Here is a 22531-nt window from a genome sequence, read left to right as displayed (position 1 = left end):
TAATGTGAGGGCTAATAAAAAGAGACTTCAAATATGTTTCGATTTTTTTTTCTTATCATCTTCCTGCATACTTACAAGAATAAAGATGTATAAGGACGACAAAAATGGTCATTGTAGGGTACAAAGTCGTCACTGTAGTGTACAAATGTCAGGGATGACATCTCAACATAGGCATCGTCGCTTTACCTTGGTCGATTCACCTTATTTAGTCATTGTCAAAGCCTTTGTCGCAATAGGTACACCTAAAGATACAACAACTCATCCATATAGGAACACCTATAGCAACGAATTGTCGTCGCCATAGGTGTTGGACACAATTTGCTTCTTTTTCCTCATATTTGTTTAATTTCGCAAAATTTTTTACATAAAATAGGACAAATGGTAAATTAAATTCTAAAATATTTCGAATATCATAAATCAAAAGTTTTAATATATCTTATAGAACTGGTTTACCAAAACCGAAGAACCTAATTTGAAATTGTTTAGATGCTTCATACAACACAATCAATCTATCATTTAATCAAATTCATTAGAACTATTTTCTTAGTCATCACTTTCACCTTCTTCATTTTCATTGAAATTGTTGTGGTTGGGAGTTTGGCTTTTGAGATAGGAACATTGGCTACATTTTTCACCTTTCTTCCAACACCTCTTGTTTGATCACTTCTTTCTCTAAAGGCAAGCTTAAGACATTCTATTTGAATACACCTGTTAAAACTATGCAAATAATAAGAATACCAATTCCTAATTTTGAATACAACTACAATATATGCAATTTATTTTAAATGTAGAAAATAATTCTTGTGAAACATCCAAAATACTAATAAAAATTTTATTTTTGAAACCACCAAATCCATACAACGTTTGTTCAAAGTCAATCATCGTAAAAATGTATTTTAACCATTACTGTGAAATGATAATAATTATTGCAGTAAAATCTTTAGGGGATGTTGTGGAGTCAAGTCTGGCCCATCCCTTTGGAATTGAAAGTACACGAAAATATTCAAACCACAAAAACATAAGAACAAAGCTTAATGAGTCCCTCAAAATACAACATACCACACATATCAGTGGGCCTAGCCCTGGGGGTGTATTCAACCCTTATGTTCACTACTAGAAAAACAGCCTTTTACGACGCTCATTGCGCGTCGTAAAAGGCTCAGATGAAGCGCAAATGCGCGTCAAGGAAGGCCCTGTCATAAAGAGAGACGATGTGCTTTTGCGCGTCGTCTATTAGACGACGTGCTTTTGCGCATCGTCTATTAGACGACGCACATTTACGACGCTCATTTACGACGCGCAATTACGACACGCGTTTACAATACGCAATGCGTGTCAAGGAAAGCCCTGTCATAAAGGAAGACGACACGCATTCGCGTGTCGTAACCTTACGACGCACGTGTTAATGACTCACAATGCGTATCAAGAAAGCCCCTGTCAACATAGGCCATGTCATAAATGAAGATGACACACATTTTTGCGTATCATAATTTTAAATGTTTAAAAAATATATTCTTTATAGATTTACTTATTTTCAAATTAAATTTGTATTTAATTTTTCATAATAGAAAATAAAATATCATATACAAAAAATAGAATCCATTGCATAAATTTAATGTCATACAATTCTATTTCTTATAATATATAAATTTGCATCTAATCTACTATGTACATCAAATTCCAACTAAGTAACTTCACTTGCAGGAGGCATCAACTCCATGCTTCAAATCACTAATAGAATAATAACAAACTGCACCTAGATGGCAAATTTGGACCTGGTTTATCTCGTCTTTATTATAATTGAAACTCTCCAACGGCTTCCATGAGGCAAGCTGCAAGACGAAGCTCAACATTGTCACCTCTAAAGAATAACCATGGAACAAGTAAGTTCATTCTTTATGTAAATCAACCCAACAAGTATGGGTGTCAAATAAAACCTAACAACTATATATATATATATATATATATATATATATATATATATATATATATATATATATATATATATATATATAACCTTTTAAGCATGTTTGTGTGACAACATATTTATTTAGCTTTAATAGTAAAATAATGATTTAAAATTGAACTTACCTCAAGTGATGGAAGCACTACTACAGAAACAGCCTTTTACGACGCATTCATTCAACCCAACCTACACACACTTACTGTGTCCTGTTGTTTTATGCAGCCCTCGCTTGGATGAAATAAGGGTGTGCCTATTCCAATAAAAGAATATATACTTTGTCATATTTACTCATGATTTTATAAAATTAGGTTTTTTAAATAAACATTTATATTAAAAAAATTAACAAAAATAAAAGTAACGTAACCATTGTTTCTTTTGCTGTGAGCCTATCCTGATGATCATAGAGAAGGAGTTTCCTTTCTTTTGTTGTGAGCCTATCCTAATGATCATAGAGAAGGAGTTTCCTACTATGCCTGATGACAAAATAATATAGTACTTTAGTATATGATATCGATTAAATCTTAATATTATAAGTTTTTAGTTTTTTAAAGATTAAACATTACCTTCTAACAAGAGCTTCAAGCTGAGGTTCAAGTTGTAACTGATATTTGTTCAAATATGCTTTTATTTCATCAGTCTCAAGCACTTATTTTCAGTTCACAAACTTTATTAAATTATTAATTCTTGCATTACTACTTTTTTAAAAGAAAAAAAAAATATTACCCTAGCAATTTTCACAAGCTGATCCTGATTGTCATGCCCATAAAAGAAAGGTTCCTTGCGAAATATCTGCATCAAAAGTTAAACTGTTGAGCTGAATTTATTAAAAATAATGCGATGTCAGCAGTATAATATAAAAAAAATATATACCATTAATTCCTACAAACATGCAACTGAGGCTCCATATTTCTAAAAAATATACCATTCCTGCAAACATGCAAATCAATATGAGTTTTCTCAATTCATGATCAATCATCACATTATGAGGATAAACATCTCTGTGCTCGATTCCTTGTGAGTGACAATAATCCAATGCCTGCAACCCGACATAAGAGACTAGTACCAACTTCAAAAATTTTACCATTTTACCCTTCTCACCAAATCCCATGATAAAGATAAAGTTAGCTTCAGAAACTCATAAATGTAATATCAAATATCATAATCTGTTAATGTTGGATACAGGACCTTGAAAATAATGTGCTCCTTAACAGGATAAATATATAAGGATATAAGGATGCACTGATTTGTTTATTCAAGGAATGGAATCAAAGCAAAACATTGTTGGCATGACATGGGTCTGAACAAAGGAAAGTAAATATGTGATCAAAAGTCAAATTTTGTCTTATTGTATCCATATAAAGGGCTAACATGGGTCTGAACAAAGGAAAGCTAACTTGATCTTCACGTGCTTGGTACTTTCAGGTCTAGACAAAAACAAGTTATAGGCTAACAAGGGTATTATGGGTATTTTCTGATTTATGCTATGGACTTTTCAAATAATTTTTTTTTTCATCATGTCTTGGAAACCGAAGAAAACAGACCAAATGTATATCAGGGGCATATTGGTCTTGTCTTCAATCTTGTTCATGTAAGCTAGAGGCGGAAATAAGAAAGTTTTGGAAAGCAATAACCAAGAGTAGCTACAGGTCTGAAAAGTAGTGAATAGCATAAAAGTATGCAGTAAGTCATATCTTCAGTCTGATGAAAACAGAAAAGGAGGTATAGGGGTAGTTTGGTCAACCAAGTTACATGGTTCAAAATTGTTACGACCCTCATTATGTTTAGGGTCGTGATTATCACGAAAGAGAAAGGAAACCACTGTTTCGGATTTTTGGTTTTACCATGATAAAGAGAAAATGGAAATAAATAGCAATATTTTGAATTGGTAATGGTGTCCTTGGTAAATTTGCACATAGGTCACTATATGAAGAAATTTGTAGCATTTACACTTTTCTTAATTAAATTTGAAAAGTCATGAAATTATGACATTGATGGCATTTTGTTTGTATGGAAGAGGTATGAGAACGAATGTAATGGAAATATGAATTTTTAATTATTTACAAATATGCCCTGAATGTGGCCGAAATCTAAGAGATATGTATAAATTTCATTTATATAGGACCTAGGAAGAAGTGGGAAAGAAGAAAGATTACCAGGTGAATTCCTGATGGCCTATTATCGAGTCTCTCTTAACTTATTTGCTGGTGCTGCCAGACATATTCTGAAAGAAATATATTTTTGCAGCCTTGCTCACACTTGAATAAATAAGCACATACAATTGATTGGTTTTGGATTACCTTGGACTTTTTTTTCTGTCGTTTCCTAGGGTTCCTCCCATAAACCTTAAATTCAAAGTTTTCTCTTATCATATCCTCTCTTGCTCCCATTTTCTTGTCTTGCTCTCAAATGAAGAAACAAACATGACAAGCATTTCAAATATTTGAATTTTATCGATCGGTTTTAAAGGTCCTAAAATCGACCGACGCCCCTCGGCCTCTCCCCCTCTTAACTTAAGATGAATCCTGAGCTCCAATTATCGAACTTGTTAACTGCTTCCAGAAAAAAAAAAAAAATATATATATATATATATATATATATATATATATATATATATTATGTAGAAATAAGGCTATAGTTTAAGAAGATAAGTAGCTACATAAAATGAGAAAGTTTTACCAAAATCACATAACAAAGACAGAAACTGAATCATATTTGGAAAATAAGAGACGGACTAACAGCAACAACGTTTGATTAAAAAAAAAACCTTTCAAAATACAGCTAGGAATAAAAGAAATTAGGGTTCTAGCCCTCATTAAGTAAATGGGAATTAATCAACTCTTTAGGGCTGTGATTATCACGACCCTCATTATGTTTCCTCATATATGTATATATATATATATATATATATATATATATATATATATATATATATAAGGGTATAATTTAGAATACCATATGATAAGCTCGGATAACCATCAACCTAACATATTCTCCAGCAGCTCTAACATTTGGTTGCAAAGAGAAAGAGTCAAATTAGGTTATGGTACATAGCATGTCCCCCAAATTCTTGAACATTTCCTGCAAGATATGTTTTTATGTTGCTCTCAGCTTAAAAAAGAAAAGTCAACAAAAATATAATTTGGAATTGTAAGTCAAAATTAGAAAGATTTGATTACCTGATACCCCTGTGCCTGTTGGGTAGGAGCAAAAGGATGCATATCTGCAAAGGTTGGCCATGTCACAGGCATCATCTCTGTAGTTGCATTAAGCTTCATGGTGCAAGATCCCAGAGAACATCCTGAACCTCCGCCATGAGAACGCACTTCAGCTGCCGCCGTTATTTCGCCAACTCCGACCATTAGATGTAATCATGTGTGCAGATACTTACGTTATCAAAGATAGGAGCAAAGGCAAGAGCAGATGAACCTGGTACAGAAAACCAGAAGGGTGATTATTGTTTTCCAGAGAGAGAGAGAGAGAGAGAGAGAGAGAAAGAGAGAGAGAGAGAGAGAGAGAGAGAGAGAGAGAAAGAATGGACCTCAGGAATGATGCCCTCGGTCATTGCCCAAGCCAATCAGATACGAAATTAAGGGATTTGAGCACAGTGGGTCGGTCCTGGTACCCATAGTAGATGGAGTAGGGTTGACAGGAGGTGGATCCAGGACTTAGAACCCCAATCGCCAACATCGCGAGTGTAAGAAGTCGCGGTCGTCGGCATAGGTGTGTGAGAGCGTAAGGAGTCTCCAACACTATTAGGATGAAACTTGATTAATTTTGTGGAGGTCTCCCATAAAAGCCCTAACTGGTTGATGGAGGCATTGATTGTTGATGATTTTGGGCCGGTAGGGTTTCATCGAGTGTGGTAGTACCAGGTGGGGGAGGATAAGATAGCTTCGAAGAAGGTCACAACTCACAAATCTAGAGCAAGGAAGAAGGAAGACATCGTTGTGAATTCATGGTGGTTGTGTCTAGGGTTAGAGAGAAGGAGGAGGGAGAAAATGTCTCTCTGTGCGATTTTATGAGAGATAAGGAGCTTGCTTCAAAATTTAAGAATTTTCTAATTTTAGAGGATCCCTCTTTAAAAACGCGTGTTTAAATGAAAAAATATAAGGCGACATTTATAGACGACACCCATTTAATTTAGGTGCCCTCCGTGTTTGTAATTTTTTTTTGTGGGACAATAATTTTAGGGCACGCAGAAATGCGTATCCTTTATCCTTCAAATTTTGGAAGGCTGACACTACTTTTAAGAACACACACAAACGAGTATCCTAAATCAACGAGTGTCATTAAAGGGTATTTTTCTTGTAGTGGTTAATGATATGATCCAACAATAGTCTTATAGTCACTTTCAAACTACATCTTAATCGTAGCCTAAATGTCATGATCTAATTATGGTTTTACATGCAAGTCATAAAGATAAAAAAAGTGTTGTGATCAAACCATTGTCTTTCATACAAGTGTTGTGATCCAAGTACATTCCTTCATATAGGTGTTATGATCCAACCATAAACTTTCATACATGTGTTATGATCCAACCATAAACTTTCATACATGTGTTGTCCAACCACCGTCTTTCATGCAAGAGTCAGAAAGACAATATAGCAACCTACATAATATAGTGAGAAGACTCACCTTGCAGACGTAGTCAACAACTAACATCTCTCACATTACTGAATCAGATGTTATACACCTCCTGATAAACCATACAAGTTAAACTGTAAGTCCACCTTCTAAAACTATCTAAATGGGAAAAAGTCAACCAATCCATAAAGTCAACTTCAATGAGTCTCCACGTTGTGGCCTCCTATTGGCAACGTCGTAGTCGAATAGCGAAAAAATAGTCGGACATCCCCTAGTAGCCACGTCGTGGTGGCCAAAATGTCACAACATGCAAACTGGATCTCGATAGCTTAATGGATTAAGTTGTTTTCCTTCCACTTGAATATATCCAAAGCCTAGATCTAGTCCTTCCCAAGGTCTTGATGGATAAGAATTCCAACTTTATCCACTACAACATTCTAATAAGTCAAGATCTCAAAACCTAGGTCCTAATTGACAACTTAAGGCTTAAACTTAGCCATTAAGAACTTAATAAACAAGGTCATAACACCATGACTTGTAGAATGATTTCATGCACCCAAATCATCATAAAAATGGACGCTTTATGGACATGCATGTTCAATGCATGTCTCTTGCAAACTATGTCAAAGCATGGATGATGCGATCTTAAATTTGTACATGAGAGAAAATACATTATATAACTCTAAATCTGGAACATATAACCCCAAAAGGACCTCAAGGATCCATAAAGTTGCCAACTTTATGGAATCCATTCCTCCAAAAATCCACAACATAAATAAAAAGGGACAAGAAACCTGGTTTTAGAAGCTTGCAACATAAAGCTTAGATCTTGACCATTTACAATGGTCCATAAATGTGCTATAAGAAGATGATTAGGCTTGCAAGCAGAATCTATGAGTGCATGGAGCTTCCTTCTCCTTCAAGATGCCAACAACAGGAACAATAACTTCAGGAACTCAACAATTGGAGGCTAGATCTGATTGGGGTTAGAAACGAAGGTGTTGGAGGTTGATGGTGTGAAAACCCTAATGCTCACTTTCCATAAAAAGGGACTAAAGTCTAAAAATTAGGGTTTTGTCTTCAGATAACTGCCACGTCGAGGCCTAATATTTGCCACTCCGTGGGGCACAAAATTGATTCGCGATCTCTTCGGCCATGCCACGTCGTGGGGACACATCTCCGACGTTATAGCCATTAAAACTCATGAATAATTTATAAATTAATTATACCTGGAATTCTGAATGTTACAACTCTCCCACTCTTGAATCAGACTTCGTCCTCGAAGTCCACTATTGTAAATAACTTTGGGTAATGCTCCTTCATCTTCTCCTCTTGTTACGATATCCAATCCAAACCCTTCTAGTGCTGCAATTTCACTTTTACCAATCCCACGACGTTGTTGTGAAAGATCTTTGTCATCCTGTCGAGGATCATAATTGCTCTCTCTACGTAATGTAGGCGCTCATCAACCTGAATTTTGTCTAAGAGAACCACTATGGAATCATCAGCCAAACAGTTTCGTAGTTAAAAGAAATGAAAAGTTTTGTGGATTTGATTAAGCTCATCAGGGAGATCCAACCGATACCGAACCTTGCCCAACTGGGCAACAATTCCGAAGGGCCCAATATATATGGGGCCTAAATTTCCCCGCTTCTAGAACTGGATGAAACCTTTCAAAGGGGACACCTTTTGAAACACAAAATCTCCGACCTGAAACATGAGTTTCGAACGTTACTGGTTAGCATAACGCTTCTGGCGACTTTGTTTAGTGTTCAACCGATTTCACACTTGTTGTATCATCATAGTAGTCTTGAACACTCCTCGGTATTCCTAAGACTCGATGTCTGACCTCGCCCTAACAAACTGGGGTCTGATGTCTCCTCCCATACAACATCTTGGAGGGAGGTCGAACAATACTGGCGGTATAATTGTTGTTATAAGAGACTCGGCCAATGGAAGATATGTTGGATTAAGTGTCTAAGCTCATAACTATAATTGGTATGTATTTGACCCGAGAGTAGCATGGTCCATTACGGGTTGCATATGCATTACGGTTACATATGCACCATAGGAGTGTTATATTGCTTAAAACGTAACAGTTGTATCAGAGCCTAAGATTGTTTTCTATTATATTTGATGCTTGTTAATTTTCAAAGCTAAAAAAACTGATTTTCTAGCCTCTGACTAATGAACTTACCGAGTCCATGAACTGAATCGACGAGTCCACTCAGTAAAAGGGCAACTCGACGATTCATGATCATGCACTCATCGAGTAGAGGCTTCCGGCTGTAGAATTTCGAGTTTTTGGCCAAAATTGGATTAGGATCATTACCAAAATTGGATTAGGATCATTACCACAAAATTGGATTAGTATTGATGATCCTCATCCAATTAAAGGAAAATTGTCAAATTTTAAGATATAAGATAATTATTTGTATGATTTGATATGAATTGCCTTGCTATGAGTTAGGTTAGATAAATCATGAATTATATGATAATTTTAATTTTTGGAATTGATCTAAATGTTTTATTGACTTCCATAAGGTTACTGCCTATAAGGGGGTATAAGGTTATTGCCTATAAAATGGTGGTTTAATGGGTGTCCACTCTCACCCACTGCTTCATTGGCTAGTGGAGGGTCGTTAGCCGAACGGGTAGGATAGGACATTAATTCTCATTAAAAGTATAATAAAAATACCAAGTAACTAAACACTTATAAATTCCCAATCTTAGTTATTTAGGAAAAATGTGAATTTGATGCTAACCCATGAAATTGCACATTACACCTTATTAGTCGTTAGTGGAGTGTGTGTGGCTAACCGGCATACTAATATAGGACTAATGAATGATGGAAATGGGTAGCTCGGTGTTAATCATGGATCAATGGAGCGTGTGTGGTTAACTGACACATTGATTGGATGATTTGTAACATTAAGTGTACCAAGCTAATTTGCATTGTTTTCCACACCTTGTTTGTGATCAACGACATCCTAGTCACAAACTTGAAGGGCATAATCGAGAATTAAACATGCTATTGAAAAGTTTAATGAATCTCAAAGAATCTAGAAATTTCAATTCATTTAAGACCTAAGATTATTTTTCGTTTTTCATGGTGGAAATTCATAAATCGTCATTTATCTACCTTCAAATATGTTGTAATTGGATTACGGCATCCCTGTTCCGAATTGTAAAATATTGTGTTGGGTCCTAGCCTTAGTATTTCATGTTGGGTGTTATATTAAGGACTTAAATCAACTAACTTGAATTTCTCCCATGTAGATGTCTTGTTCAGACAATTATGGTCTTCCCGAATCTTTTGGAAAAAGCTTTCCACATGAACATGATATTCCTCAATATCACACTTCACTTCCTCCACCACCTCCAATAATTCTCCCTAACCCACAAGTGCAAAGACTTGAAAAGTTCAAAGTCACTCAATCCCTATTGGCTAGCAAACACCAAGATGGATGGTCTGTGTGTGCACATTTCTTGGAGATGAAGTCACACATTGACATGTTGGGAGCCTTAGGAGTTATTGTGTCGAAGAAGTTAGCTGTTGACTGGGTTCTTTAGTCACTTCCTACGTCATATAGTAAGTTCATTAAAGATTACTATATAACAGACTGCGACATGTCCCTTATCAATCTTACCTATTTGCTAATTGCTACTGAATCAGCAATGATTTGGCGCACCAGTAAAGCAAATTTGATTGGAAGATCTACTTCCCAAACATCCATGGACATTGACAATAGAAACATTGGAAGTCCAGAAAATATTTCTCCTTCCAAGGGAAAGGGAAAGGCTAAGTCTGACATTGTCGCGTGTACCATTCCAAAAGAGTATGTTTGTTTCTATTGCCAAGAGAAGGGGCATTGGTTGCGAAGCTGCCCTGACTACCTAAAGGACCACAAGGATGGTAAAGTCAAAATGTATGACTCTGCTTCAGGTAAGTCAACTATCTAACTCAATTAAGTTCATATTTGGAGATTCTTAATACATGATGTGATAAAATTACATTTTCATGTTTTGTAGGATCAAATGAAGCTTAAAGGAAAAGCATGTTGACTCTTATCGCAAAGAGATGGATTTCGATCGCATGGTTCGATGATTGGATTTTTGAGTTGACGCTAGGAGTTATGATAAATTGCTTAGGAATATGTAGTAACATAGTTTTCATTTATAAGGATAAATTTATCCGCATTTTATAAATAAAGATAATTTTTGAATTTTATCTTGTTTTATATTTCCTTGGAATGGCATTTGTGAAATTTGGTGTTTATACATTGTTAGCAATATTGAAAATGGATTTGACTGTTTCGTTTGTGATACTATCATAATTTACCAAATAAGGAAAGATTCTCATCACCAAGTCTCAGTTGTGTAGAAACTTGGAATCATGCAACTTGTATTGTATGATGAATGACAACCTTCGTCTTTGGCAAATTAAGACTAATTCCTTGTTCATATGTATATGTGAGTCAAGTGAAGGAGTAGGGGATCGGGTACACTTGGTTGTGCGATGGTTAGGTCCACCACAAAGAACGATAAGACTATTCGTTATGTTTTACTAAAATTTTAGTATATATGGTTATACTTACAAGATTAAGTGTAATTCTAAATCATTGAAAAAATTTCAATGTATAGCAGAATGAATAAGAAGAATCAAATTAGGCAGAAAGATAAAAGTTTCTCCAATCTTATAAGAAGGGAGAATACTTGAGTATCGTGTTTTATGATCATTTTAGTGATTATGGAACCATATCACAGTTGATCTTGTAAGTGCACTTGTATGGATAAGAAGAGGAATCGGGAATTGTTGAAATGGTTAAATCAAAAGGTGAATCATACTTCATTCCAAAATCAAGTCTTAGATTCTACTCCAAGATCGAGCCTTGAGTGACATAATCTTAAGAAAGGTTATAACACTTATCAAATTTAGAATAAAATTTTTCTTACCCTTGTACATTTGAAATTGGTAAGTTGTGATATCTTTGATAAAACAAAGACCAACTAAGACCAATTATATGAAGTGTTATTCTTGATAAGAATTCGCACTAACTTTTGAATATTTGTTTGTCAAGGACAAGAGTATCTTATATGTCAACAGGTCAGTGGGAGTCTTAAAGATCATGAAAAGTTTCAAGACATAATCAATGGTAAACCTATTATTAATCACTAGCGCACGACTTGAGGTTTGTAACCTATCGTGTTGACATATTCTTGTTTTTGTGCCCATTTCAGTTATAATTGACTATGTGTGTGAGTTCTATGAGTGCTCAATTGTTAGCATAACAACTTGCAAGCAATGGTAGGTGGAAAGAGATCAACATTGAACAAGTTCACTCCATATGAGTTTGGATTTGTCACTAACCTTATCTTGTGACTATGGTTGTGACAAATTCACATGGATAGGAACACACACACCATTAAATCTAAGTATCATAAGGTTTCTCTCCAATTCATGAAAATGATTGTGAGGAAACGCTTTCGCTAAGTAGATTTTAAGGAGATAGCAATTGTCATATTTGCATTCTCAAATTCGATTATAATTACAACATCCCTCTTCATAGTTCGAATTGTGAGAAATGGCAAAAGGTCTAAAACTTTGACACTTATTGCTCTAAGTTCTAAAATTGTTTAGACACACATGTGAGCTATCTAAGGAAAGGTGTATGAGTTTGAGAAGCCTAGATAAAGTCTTATCGAAGCATTTTGTATCAGAAATTTAAGCCTTGGTAAGAAAGTCAACGAGTATTGATTTCTAGAAGTCCAACTGATTATGGGTACATGGCAAAGCTAGTGGGAGCATAAGTTTTATGCTATTAAGATAATAATTATTATGCTAGTGGGAGCATAATTATTATGGTAAGTGTTGTGAGTTAGCAATGTTAATTATTGAAAATAAAGGTTTCAATTTGTAAAGTTGTAGGGTTTGAAAGGTTGTTTTGCTATAATTAAAGGAGAGGAATTCATACTTCATTTCGAATCTAAAAGCTTAGATTGACATTTTAATCAAATTTAGTCAAGGACATATATGAAGGTAAAGTATCAGGTCTTTATGTAAGACATTATGAATCGTGTCCCATATGCTTCAGATATATAGGATCGATTGCATGTGCTATAATATTCTCATGTTCTAATTTTCCAAATGTCTAGGACATTAAGAGGGAAAAAAGGACTAGAACCGGATTAAATAAAATATGTTTTATTTATATTCAATAGTTTTGAGACCATATTGGATTCGATTATTCACGTGTTTCACATTGCATGTTGTGACTTCCTGAATAATAAGATGATTCAAACTATCCACTGTCGATCATACTTTGGAAGTAGGTATTGAGGCAAGACTGTCATGAATCCATCTGTAGATTGTCTAAAGGGTTAGACATAGCACAACTTGCTGCAGTATTCATGAGTACTCCTATAATAATATTTGAGTATTGGATTAAACCCACGCTCATTTGAATCACTTCATGGATTTTATCACGAGTGATTGTGAGACGATAAGATCTTATATTCTTGAAACCAAGACATGTGAGTTGCAGTTTACAAGTCGGTTGCACATTGACATATGTAAACGCACTCGTAACTTGGTGTTATAAAACATATTGTTGTGTGTGATTTGATGATAAATTACAAGCAATCATTTGAGTTGATTTTTATCCATTCCTTTTACCCAATGTGGGATAAAAGTGATATTTGTGGGATCCTCGATGATTTAGTGATGGCACCCTAAGCGCTTGGCCAAGCCGATTTGATTTGTTCAATTATTCAGTAGTCATAAATTGGAAATTGGGAAAGAATAGCTGGATAGAGAGAATGATTATAATTCATGGCTTAGTCCATGTGATATCTTGTAGAAAGGAGGAATATATGATCCCTTATCTAATGGGCGCGTCATTAACTAGATCGGAGTTCGACCGCGGATTTTAAGAGCTACGACTGCTAGTTGGTGTTTAAGTCGTACATGCAGTTATAGTTATTAGACTTATCCAAGTGGGAGACTGTTGGATTAGGTGTCTAAGCCCATAACTATAACTTGTATGTACTTGACCCAAGAGTAGCATGGTCTATTTCGGGTTGCCTTCACCGGGACAATTTGATATGATGGATATTATAGAAAGAGGTTCTTTATGATTTACTAATATATTATAAGTATAATATATTTATTGAGAAAGCATATTATTTAATTAGTATTGATCAAGAATTATTGTGGAATTAATTTAGTGATCAAATGAGACTAATTAAATTAACGGGGACTAATTATGTAAACTAGTGATACATATGGTTTGGGCTATTGATCCATGATGGGCTAAGTTTGTGTAAGAATCCCTATAGAGTTAGTCCACAAAAGTCTTGGATCATAAGCCTAAGTGTATGAATTAGGGTTACATGTGACTCTCCCATTCTACACTATATATGTAACCCCTTTATGCACAAAATTGACACACTAGTGATCTTGGAGATGCTATAGCTGAATTTTGGTGCCTAAAAACTCTCTCTCAAAGTCCTCCTTTGTTCGTGGTGTTTGTGACTTGTTTGAGAGGTCACATTTGAGGTGCTAAGTTCTTAAAGGCCAAGTACGTCAACCTACAATAAACATGTAATCATCTAATCTATTTTTATGATTCAAGTATCAAATTGTATGCTAGTTGTAGGCTTCATGCTTTGGATATTTTATTGCATGTATAACTAGAGAACACTTAGATCCAAAGCATTAGGGTTGCATGTGCACCATAGGAGTGTTATAGTGCTTAAAACCCAACAAGATAAGTATCCAATCTAGCATACATGCTCTAAGCATATACTCGAGTGTTTGAATAGTCTATTCACTTTGTTCGTCAGTATCGGCATAATAAGTTGTGCTAAATGGCATTTCATTACCTAACTCCTCAAGAAATTTCCTCAAAAACCTAGAGGTGAAATGTACATTACGGTCAGAGACCACTAAAACTAGAACTTCATGACAACCAACTACCTCCTTGATGTAGATATTAGCCAAATTCTCGGTGGAAATGCTCTCAACAATAGAGATGAAATGAGGACTTTTGCTCAACCTATCCACAATGATCTATATAGAATCAACCCCATGTGTCATCCTTGGAAACTTCGTGATAAAGTCCATGGTGATCTCCCATTTCTACATGGGACTGGATAACGACTATATCTTTTCGTGTGGTCTCTGATGTTCGGCCTTGACTTTCTAGAAAGTCAACAACCGCACCACATACCTATTGGATAAGGTTTCTAAGTCCATAACTATTTCTAGGTGTACTTGACCCGACCCGGCATGGTCCATTTGGGTTGCATGGCACCAGGCAATTGGATAGACTAAATGAGAGAAATAATACTTGGAGATTATTAATATATTATAAGTTTTAATATACTAATAATATTATTTGATTAGTTTGATCAAAGAATTAATTTGGAATTAATTAAGTGATCAAAAGATAACTAATTAAATATATGGGTTGATTATGTAAATCATTCATATCTTGTATAGTGGGCTAAGAGGCTCCATGGATTATCAAGTTGGGTTCTACCCATAGGATGCTCCATGGGAGTTACAAACCCATGGGTCATGGAAATGAAGAGTCATGACACATTAGGGTTTACATGGTGTAACCCTAGATGTGTCAACACTATATAAGAGTCCCATTCTCCATGAAATTGGCTACACATAAGAAACTAGAGGGCTTGGCCGATTTCAAGTAGTGTGTATTCTCTCAAAAGTCTTTCCAAGAGCATTTGGTGTTGTGTGAAGCATTTGTGGCATCACACTTGGGGTGCTAGGCTCACAAGGTTTCAAGGAACATAAGCAAGCTCAAGGTAAGTTATTCTATCTTTCATTCAATTTAAAAATGTTCCCCATGTATGCTAGATAGGAATATAACCTTGGAATTCAACTTTGCATGATAATTAGACAAACATAGATCCAAGGTTATTAGGGTTGCATGTACACTTAGGAAGTGTTAGAATGCTCAAAACCCATCAGTGGTATCAGAGCCTAGGCTTGTTTGTTTGTTATTTGTGCTTAAAAGTTGAAGAAAGTCGAAAATCTTGCTGTCTGACTGCTGGAATCGCCGAGTCCATGGGGGGACTCGCCGAGTTCACTTGTATCTTCAACCTACTCGCCGAGTAGGTTCATGCACTCGGCGAGTAGGGTCGACAGAGTGCAGAATTTCGACTTTGGTTGCTGGAAATGGATTAGAAACATTACCCTAAACTGTTTTGGTACTTGAAAACTTGTTTTAGATGGTGTAATGTCTTGCTAATTCATTTACAACAACTAGTTATCAAAATTACAAAGTTTTAAGTGTAGTTTTGATTCATGGAAGTGCTTATGTTCATGTTCTTGATCTTATGATGTTTAGATGATCATAGGAATTATTTGTAACCTATGTGGTAGTTTAATTCTTGATCATAATGTGTTTTAATGGAATCGATAACTTGTCCTCAAGTTATGGAAAACCAAAAGTCACTTGGAATAAAAACCATTAAAAGAACACAAGAGTTAGAAAAATGGAGAGTCTTCATTTTTTTACTCTATTAAACTCATAAGTTACAAGAAATGAAAAGTTTTGAAAGTTTACAAAACTTGCCCTCAAGTTTTGGAACAAGTAAAGTCAAGTTAAAACTTTAGTTCCAACCCTTAGAATTTTAAAAGTTAAAATTCAACCCTTATACTTATATTATTATGATTTAATAATTGTATATATGTATAAGAACAAAGTCGTCTTACCGCTAGTACGCCTCATTCACGAAGCCGGTCTATAAGGTGGGTATAAGGTTGTTGCCTATAAAATGGCAACTTAATGGGTGTCCACTCTCACCCACTGCTTGCTTGACCGGTGGAGGGTCGTTAGCCGAACGGGTAAGACAAGGACTTATAAATTCTCATTAAAAGTATGATGAATATTATAAAGTAACTAAATGTTTTATTAAATTCCCAATCTTAGTTACTTTAGGAAAAATGTGAATAAGGTGCTAATCCATGAAATTACACTTTACACTTTGTTTAAGTCGTTGGTGGAGCGTGTGTGGTTAACCGGCACACTAACTTGGACTTAACAAGGTAGGTAAAGGGTAACTTAAGGTTTATTATAGTATCGATGGAGCGTGTGTGGTTTACCGGCACATCGATTGAGTAATAAACTTTAAGGGTAACAAGTGATTTGCATGGTTACTTCACACCTCGTTTTGTGATCCTCGGTATCCCAGTCACAAAACATGGAGGGCACACTCGAGATTGAAACATGCCTTTGAAAAGTTCATTGAATCTCAAAGAATCTAGGAATTTCTAAGAACCAATCAAAAACCTAATATCTAATATTTCGGTTTTCGTGGTGGAAATTGGTGAATCGTCATTCACCTACCTTTCAAATATGGTATAGCTTAGATTACGGCATACCTCTTCTAAGTTATATTATATTGTGATTGGATCCTAGCCTTAATATTACATTTGGGTGTTTTATTAAGGACTCTCTTATATCTAAACTAGTCTTGTCCTTTTCTTTCAGATGTCTTCAAACAATACTGCTTCTGGCTCTAACCCTAATAGCTCATTTACCTTTATGAACTTGTGTGGGAAAGTTACGTTTGATGGATCCAACTTCAATGAGTGGATCAGAAACATTAGGATGATTACCCGCTACGAGGACAAAGAATATGTCCTTGACAAGGAGCTTAAGGAGATTGATGAGACCACTGCAACTCCCCAGGAGATCGCTGACTTTCAGGCACATGAAATGGATGCTACGAAAGTGGCTTGCATCATGATGGCCACAATGACAGCAGAACTCCAAAAGTCTTATGAGGATTTCTACCCTTATGAAATGCACCAAGATTTGATGGAAAGATACCATCAAAGTGCACGACAAGAGAGATATGAGATCATCTGCTGAAGCATGCACGAGCCACATGCAGAAAATGCAAAGGTATGTGGATCGATTGCTGAAGCATAATGTGAACTTTCCAGAGGAGCTTGCAATAGATATAATTTTGCACTCCTTACCATCGTGCTATTATCAATTCCGCATGACATATCACATGAATAAGGAAGAGGTCACACTCAGCAAACTTCAGGGACTTCTCAAGACCGCAGAAATAGGTCTTAAGGGGAAGTCAGTTGTTAACACTCCTACTCCAAACTCTACTCCAATTTTGGCAATCGGGAAAAGTCGAGGGAAGAAAAGGAAGAGCTCTTCGAAGGGTACTAAGGCTCGGACCCTTGATGGCTCTTCTTCAAGTGGAACCAAGAAAGGTTCCATCACTCCTTCATCTGACCCAAAAGAGGCTGAATGCTTCTATTGCCATGAAAAATCTCATTGGAAGCGGAACTGCCCAAAATACCAGCAAGATGTGAAGGATGGGAAAGTTAAACCCAACCATGCAGGTATTTACACTATCATCTCTAATAACTCACCCCATTCTAAATCTTGGGTCCTTGATACCGGTTATGGTATTCATATTTGTTGTGACTTGCAGGGACTAAGAAGAAGTGAGAATGTGGAGCAAGGAAGAATAAACTTAATCATGGGGAATAGGAAAGTTACACCTGTCACCAAGATTGGAGTTTATACTTTATCGCTAAGTAGTGGGTTTAATTTAGATTTGAATAAATGTTGTTATTCGCTAGGAATGGCAAGAAATATTATTTCCTTTCATGCTTTGTACAAACAAGGGTTTACCTTTTCATTTAATCATGAAGTTGGTTCTATTGATGCTTTCTTTAATAGTGTTCTTTATTTTAAAGCATTACCTTGTGATGGTGTGTATGAAGTTGTATCTGTTGTAGATAACTTAGGAAATAATGTTTTGTGTATTGATTCTATTAATAATAATAATAAATTGGATAAAGCATCATTATGGCATTGTCGTCTTGGACATATAAGCAAGAAACGCATAGGCCAACTCCAAAAGGATGGAGTCTTGGAGTCATTTGACCTAAAGTCAGATGATAGTTGCGAATCATGCTTACATGGAAAAATGAAAAAGTCACCCTTCACAGGATCTTGTGAGAGAGGTGAAGGTTTGTTGGACCTTGTACACACGGATGTGTGTGGACCATTCAAACATGCCACAAGGGATGCTAATCGTTATTATTTGACTTTTACCGATGATTACAGTAGATATGGATATGTCTACTTAATTAAGCATAAGTCGGAGACTTTCGAGAGGTTTAAGGAATTTAAACAGGAAGTCGAGAATCAATTGGGCAGGAAAATTAAGATGCTTCGATCCGATCGTGGTGGTGAGTATCTTAGTTCAGAGTTCCTTGACTATCTAAGGGAATGTGGGATAGTCTCACAAATGACACCTCCCAGGACACCACAGTTGAATGGTGTGGCTGAGAGGCGTAATCGAACCTTGTTGGATATGGTTCGTTCCATGATGAGTCGAGCTACACTACCAATCTCATTCTGGGGGTATGCCTTAGAGATTGCCGCCCATATCCTTAATCTAGTCCCTACAAAGAAAGTTGCCAAAACTCCTCACGAGATGTGGACTGGTAAAGTACCCAAACTAGACCACATCAAGATTTGGGGTTGCGAGGCTTTCGTGAGACGCGAGACTCATGATAAGCTCGAACTCCGAAGCGAGAGGTGTATTTTCATCGGCTACCCACAACAATCCTTTGGTTACCTCTTCTACAGACCTAGCGAAAATGTGGTCTTTGTAGCTAGGAGGGCTTTCTTTCTCGAGAGAGAGTTCATAAGCCAAGGAAACAGTGGGAGGCAAGTTGATCTTGAAGAAATTCAAGAGTCAACCGGTGAAGGAACTTCAAACCCTAGCACTCAACTTGAGGAGGAAACTCCTGTTGAGCCAATTGACAAGTCTGTTTCTCTGAGGCGTTCCACAAGGGTTAGGAATGCTCCTGAGCATTACTATGGATTCCATATTACTGCAGAAGGAGATACACTTATCAGTGATGGGACACTGATAGGTCTGGATGAACCTAACAGTTACGCGGAAGCCATGGCAGGCCCTGAGTCAGCCAAGTGGAAAGAGGCTATGGACAACGAAATACAGTCCATGTATGACAATCAAGTTTGGAACTTGGTTGAGAATGTACCAGGTCGTAAGACAGTAGGGTGCAAATGGGTCTTCAAGAAGAAGACCGACATGGATGGTAAAGTACACACTTATAAGGATAGACTGGTTGCAAAGGGCTTCTCTTAAATTCCTGGTGTGGACTATGATGAGACCTTTTCTCCGGTAGCCAAGATTAAGTCTATTCGGGTTCTCTTAGCCATAGCTGCATTTCATGACTATGAAATATGGCAAATGGATGTCAAAACCGCTTTCCTTAATGGAAAGTTGGCTGAAGATGTTTACATGAGTCAGCCAGAAGGTTTTGTCAGCAACGAGTACCCTAATAGAGTGTGTAAGCTTGAGAAATCCATTTATGGATTGAAGCAAGCACCTCGCAGATGGAATCTTTGCTTTGATGAAAAGGTCAAGGAATTTGGCTTTCCTAGGAGTGAAGATGAGTCTTGCGTGTATGTCAAGGCTAGTGGGAGTATAGTTAGCTTTTTGGTGCTGTATGTGGATGACATAATACTCATAGGAAATGACATCCCAACTCTGCAGGAAGTTTAGTCCTGGCTTGGGAAGTGTTTCTCTATGAAGGACCTAGGAGAAGCTACCTATATTCTAGGGATAAGGATCTTGAGAGATCGGAGTAAAAGACTAATTGGACTTAGTCAGAGTACCTATTTGGATAAGGTGCTGAAGAGATTCAGCATGCAGGACTCCAAGAAAGGAGAGTTACCCATCCAGAGTAACACTAGATTGAGTAAGACACAAAGCCCTAGCACTGACGCTGAGATAGCAAAAATGAGTCGAATACCTTATGCTTCGGCTGTAGGATCGATCATGTATGCTATGACGTGTACTCGACCTGATGTAGCCTTTTCCCTGAGCATGGTTAGCAGGTATCAGGCAAACCCTGGCAAGGCACACTGGACTGCGGTAAAGAATATTCTCAAGTACCTACGGAGGACTAAGGACTGGGTCCTTACCCTCTGTGGGAGTGACGACTTGAGAGTTGTAGGGTACAGTGATGCTAGCTTCCAGACTGATAGGGATAATTTCCGCTCTCAGTCGGCTGGGTCTTTACCCTAAACGGAGGAGCAATTTCTTGGAAGAGTTCCAAGCAAGAGACAGTGGCTGATTCAACTTGTGAATCAGAGTATATTGCAGCTAGCGAGGCAGCAAAGGAGGCGATATGGCTGAAGAACTTCATTGGAGACCTTGGAGTTGTACCAGCTATTAAAGAGCTAATGGAAATTTCCTATGATAGTGAAAGCGATGTTGCCTTAGCCAAAGAACCAAGGGATCACGGAAGATCCAGACACATCGACAGAAAATACCATTTCATCAGACATCGAATAGAAGAAGGACTCCTCGTGGCAAAGAGGGTATCATCGGATGAGAATCCGGCAGATCCCCCCACGAAGGGACTGACTCGGGTTAAGCATCTCCAGCATGCTCGGAGCATAGGGCTGAAGGATGATATTAGATTTAGTAGTTAGATAACCTCGAAATTTGTAAAGTGTAATTGACACTAGATGATGAATAAAAGGTGTTTTATTTATGAGTAAAGTGTTGCTATCTCTTGTCGATCTTTTACTATATTTCTTTTGCATGTTTTGACTTCCAGAATAATTTTTGTTTGGTATAACATATTATTCAAACCTCCACAGTTGGTCATATGTCGGAAGTAGGTATGAATCAAGACTGTCGTGATTGGTTGCAGAGGTCTAAGGTGTTGGACAAGGCTACAACAATCATGAGTGCTCATAAGTTCTGAGCATTGGACTCAACCCACGCTCACTGGAATCACTTCATGGAATTCTATCTCGAGTGATCGTGAGACGGTAATATCATATAATTCTTCAAACCTAGAGATATGATTTGTTACTTACAAGTTGGTTATGCATTGATTATACGAAAACGCATTGGTAACTCGATGTTATAAAACGTGCCTTTGTGTATAATTCAATGAGTGGTAGAACAAACATATGAGTCGAAGTTTATCTGTTCCTTCTTGGATTAGAAGCTGATATCTGGGCCCCTCGATGATTTTGTTTTGACCTATGTACCGGGCCCGGTCAGAACTAAAATTGATGTGTTCAATTAAGTTCTCTGTCAAGCAAATCGGAAATCGAGAAACAAACTGCTGGACAATAAGTAAGACATTGTTCCATGTATTTGTCCGGCTGATATCTAGAACGGAGGATTATATGATCCCTTATCTTAAATGGCGTACTATCATCTTCTCAGTTCCGAGAAACCTTGAAAGAGCTACGATTTCCGATCGGTTCCTGAAGTACTAGAGTTATAGTTATTAGACTTATCCAAGTAGGAGACTGTTGGATAAGGTGTCTAAGTCCATAACTATTTCTATTTGTACTTGACCCGACCCGGCATGGTCCATTTGGGTTGCATGGCACCATGCAATTGGATAGACTAAATGAGAGAAATAATACTTGGAGATTATTAATATATTATAGGTTTTAATATATTAATAATATTATTTGATTAGTTTGATCAAAGAATTAATTTGGAATTAATTAAGTGATCAAAGGATAACTAATTAAATATATGGGTTGATTATGTAAATCATTCATATCTTGTATAGTGGGCTAAGAGGCTCCATGGATTATCAAGTTGGGTTCTACCCATAGGGTTCTCCATGGATGCTCCATGGGAGTTACAAACCCATGGATCATGGAAATGAAGAGTCATGACACATTAGGGTTTACATGGTGTAACCCTAGATGTGTCAACACTATATAAGAGTCCCATTCTCCATGAAATTGGCTACACATAAGAAACTAGAGGGCTTAGCCAATTTCAAGTAGTGTGTATTCTCTCAAAAGTCTTTCCAAGAGCATTTGGTGTTGTGTGAAGCATTTGAGGCATCACACTTGGGGTGCTAGGCTCACAAGGTTTCAAGGAACATAAGCAAGTTCA

General features: G+C 36.7%; 1 pseudogene; it reads right to left on the bottom strand.

Moving 5' to 3' along the window:
• Positions 1-2180: 2180 nt before the first annotated feature.
• LOC111917559 (casein kinase II subunit alpha-1-like) lies at positions 2181-4353 on the bottom strand (annotated as a pseudogene).
• Between the last annotated feature and the right edge of the window lie 18178 nt (positions 4354-22531).

This window comes from Lactuca sativa, chromosome 8 (genome assembly GCF_002870075.4).
Source record: "Lactuca sativa cultivar Salinas chromosome 8, Lsat_Salinas_v11, whole genome shotgun sequence".
Lineage (NCBI taxonomy): Eukaryota > Viridiplantae > Streptophyta > Magnoliopsida > Asterales > Asteraceae > Lactuca > Lactuca sativa.
Note: the sequence above shows the minus strand (reverse complement) of the source record. Positions and strands in the feature narration are given on the sequence as shown.